This window comes from Gossypium hirsutum, chromosome A06 (genome assembly GCF_007990345.1).
Source record: "Gossypium hirsutum isolate 1008001.06 chromosome A06, Gossypium_hirsutum_v2.1, whole genome shotgun sequence".
Taxonomy (NCBI): Eukaryota; Viridiplantae; Streptophyta; class Magnoliopsida; order Malvales; family Malvaceae; genus Gossypium; species Gossypium hirsutum.
Genome location: NC_053429.1, coordinates 121,521,315 through 121,525,221, shown reverse-complemented (window position 1 = coordinate 121,525,221; position 3,907 = coordinate 121,521,315). Strand labels below are relative to the sequence as shown.

At 40.1% G+C, this 3,907-nt stretch overlaps 1 non-coding gene across 1 annotated transcript; it reads left to right on the top strand.

Moving 5' to 3' along the window:
• Positions 1-3,553: 3,553 nt before the first annotated feature.
• Positions 3,554-3,659, top strand: LOC121231074 (small nucleolar RNA R71). Its single transcript, XR_005929143.1, has one exon. It is a non-coding gene; the product is annotated as a small nucleolar RNA R71 (small nucleolar RNA).
• The last annotated feature ends 248 nt before the right edge of the window (positions 3,660-3,907 follow it).

Here is a 3,907-nt window from a genome sequence, read left to right as displayed (position 1 = left end):
AAAAGATATGGATAACGAATCACAACTACTGCGAAGGCAAAAGACAAATAGTAATAACATAGTAAGCAAGTAATTTGATCAAGGAATAATAATAACTATGATATTAATTAGTAACAATTAAAACTAGAAAAAAAACAATTTATTTAACGATGATAATCATGATAATAAACAATAAAGAAATAATATAATAAAATAATAAAACTAAAGAAATAACATAATCAATAAATAGCTAAAATAAAATAACTAATACTAATAATAATAATAGTTATAGTAATAAATAAATGTGAAGGGTAAAATGGAAAAAAGGGGTAACCAATGGACAGTGAGGTGGTTGCCAGCGATTGACGACGCGGGGGTCGACGAGGGGAGGGGTGGCCAACATTGGAGATTGTAGGCCGGATAGGTAATGGGAGAACGGGCTAGGGTGGGCGTGTGTGCAAGGTGGCTGAGGGGTGGGAGTTCAGTTAAGAGGGGAAAGAAGAGAGGGTTGTTGGGGATGTCTAAGGTTCAGCGGGTGATCTAGGGAGAGGGGAAAGGGCGGGAGAAGGTTGAGGGCGGGGGAGGGTAAAGAAAAGAAAAAGAAGAGAACAGAAGAGAAGATGCAGCAATCAGACTGGAAGAGAGCGTGAGGGCGTGGCTTGGGAGGATTCGGGGTCAATGGGGTCAGGGCTGGTATGGCTAGGGCATAGGTGAGGGTGAAAGAGGAGGGGAGGTGTCAACGGTGGCCAGAAAGAGGGGTGGGGGAAAATCGGTGGCTAGGGTTGAGTTTAGGTGAAGAAAAAGACAAAAGAAAGAATCAAAAGGGGATTAGGGTTTTTAAGGGGACATGGTCGTGTTAGGTCTGTGTTGGGCCACACGCCCGTGTCACACGCATGTGTGGCTATTAAAAATTTCAGCCCAGTCTTCACACAGCATAGGACACGCCCATGTTTCCAGGTCGTGTGGTTCACACTGCCATGTCGCACGGCCATGTGCAATAACCTTCGCTTCTCCCACACCCGTATAGAATCTCACCTGCCCGTACGACTTAACACATGGTCGTGTGCCTTACTCGTGTACCTCTTTGACTTGATTTAAATTTGAACAATTAAGCTCCAGTTTTCACACAACCTAGGACACGCCCGTGGGTCAAGGCCGTGTGGTCTACACAGCCGTGTCACATGCCCGTGTAGGCTCTGTTAGGCCGTGTCTTTGTCGATTGTTGGGGTTTTAAACTTCAGGGCTCACACGGCCGAGGACATGCCCGTGTGTCCTTGCCGTGTGGGTTACAAGGTCGTGTCGCCTAGCCGTGTAACTTTCTATCAATTTCCTTTAAAAATAAAAACTAAGTCTAAAGATCCACACAGCCATATCGCATGACCATGTAACTCATTATTGCACCCATGTTAAGCCAGACGGCCTAAGACATGCTCGTGTGTCTTGGTCGTATGGTTCAAAAACTTGTATTTTAATGTTTAGTTAATTTTTAAAGAAATAATCTAAATTAAAAATTTAGAAAATTAGAAATGTTAGTACTCGGGTTGCTTCTCGAGAAGCCCTTATTTAAAGTCTAAACTCAACTTACCTCTTATTCGCGTAGTCATGGTGGTTTAAGGAGTTGAAACTCCTCTCTCCTGCTATTAGTTCTAACATTAAAATAAGGTTTAAGTCGAGAATTGTTTACCTGAAAAGTACCAAATTTAGAATGAGTTACCTAGACTTTACCGTGTGGGAAGACATTTAGTACCGTAAAGGGAGTTGTTCCGTTTGCATTAGGCTTTGAAGTGACAACTCGAGGATCCATTTTATCTAATAGTACCTGGTCCCCAACCTTAAATGGATTGGTTCAATCCTTAAGCTCAACATGGTGTTGCTTCTGTTCCTCTTTGACATAAGTCCGCCATTCGTCTAGTTCATCTATCTGTAGCATTCGTCTTTCATGGATGGTTCCATTATTGGCGCATGAACCAGAACGTGGCTCATTTGTGTTTTTCAAAAGAGTTTCCTATAAAGAGGGTGGAATCCCATGATTAGTCTTATTAACAGTATTTATAGAATCATCTTTATTACTTGATGTTTTAACCGGATCACGAGCTTAGAGCGTGATCGTATCATCACCTACACAAAGTGTGAGTTCACTTGTACCAACATCAATGATAGTTCTAGCAGTTGCTAAAAAGGGACGTCCTAAAATTAAAGGGACATCATTATCCTCATCCATGTCTAGGACAACAAAGTCAACTGGGAATAATAATTTATTAATTTTTACGAGTACATCTTCAACAATAACCCTAGGAAATCTAATGGTTTTATCTGCTAATTGAATGCTCATCCTAGTTTGTTTGGGGTTCCCAAGACCTAGCTGTTTAAACATTTTGTAAGGCATGATATTAATACTTGCCACTAAATCAGCTAAAGCATTATTTACACTTAAACTACCAATTAAACAAGGAATAGTAAAACTCCCTGGATCCTTTAATTTTTTGGGTTGTTCATTTTGTAATATAGCTGAGCACACCGCATTTAGCTCCACATGCGATGAATCATCCAACTTTCATTTTTCTGCCAAAAGCTACTTTAAAAATTTAACTGAGTTGGGCATCTGCGAAAGAGCGTCAATAAACAGTAAGTCAATATGTAACTTTTTCAAAAGTTTAAGAAATTTACCGAATTTTTTATTTGTGCGGTCTTTCTTTATCACGTTGGGATATGGCACACAAAGTGTATACTCCTTACTTATCGGTTTTTTTTTACTGTGTCTTTCATCAACCTTACCTTTACTTACCACACTTTCTTGCCTTGGTTCTAGTTTGGAATCAACTAACCTTTCTTCATCCCGAATAGTAATCGCATAAAGTTGTTCTCTTGGGTTAGTTTCGGTATTACTTGGCAAGCTACCTTGTGGCCTTTCTGAAATCATCTTAGCTAGCTGGCCTATTTGGTTCTCGAGCCCTTGAATTGACGGTTGCTGATTTTTAAGTGTTGTTTCTGTGTTTTAGAAGTGAGTTACACCGAAATAAACTTCGTCAACATTTCCTTAAGGTTCGGCTTTTTGTCTTGTTGGTAAGGTTGTTGTTGAAAGCCAAGAGGGGGTTGTGGTCTCTAATTTCCTTGACCACCCCAAGAGAAATTGGGATGGTTCCTCCAACTTGCATTGTATGTATTACTATAGGGATTACTCTGAGGTCTAGAATTGTTACCCATATAGTTGACTTGTTCGTCTTTTGTGCTAGGGTTGTAGGAACACTTTCTGAATGGTTCCCTTTTCCATTTGCGTCACATTGCATCACCGGATGTACCTGCGTAGAACCATATAAACTATCAATCTTTTTATTTAAGAGCTCTACCTAGTTTGATAACATGGTGACCGCATCGAGGTTAAAAACACCAGCGGCTTTTGTCAGCTTTGTCCTCATGACTTGCCACTAATAATTATTCAGTGACATCTCTTCAATGAACTCATAAGCCTCCTCAGGTGTTTTGTTATTTAGGTTAGTCAGCGGCTACATCGATCAATTGTCTAGTTAAGGGGTTCAAACCATTATAGAAAGTGTGAACCTGTAACCATAAGGGTAACCCATGGTGAGGGCACCTTCTCAATAAATCATATACATCTCCCATGCATCGTATAGGGTTTCTAAGTCCATTTGCACAAAGGAAGAGATATCATTCCTCAACTTTACCATCTTGGCCAGCGGGAAATATTTCAACAGAAACTTTTTAGTCATTTGCTCCCATGTAGTGATGGACCCTCGTGGTAAAGAGTTCAACCACTATTTAGCTTTATTCCTCAATGAGAAGGGAAATAATCGAAGGCGAATGGCATCAACAGAAATGCCATTAATTTTGAAAGTATTACAGTACTCAAGAAAGTTAAGCAAATGAGTATTTGGATCCTCATCTTGCAAACCATCGAACTGAATAAACT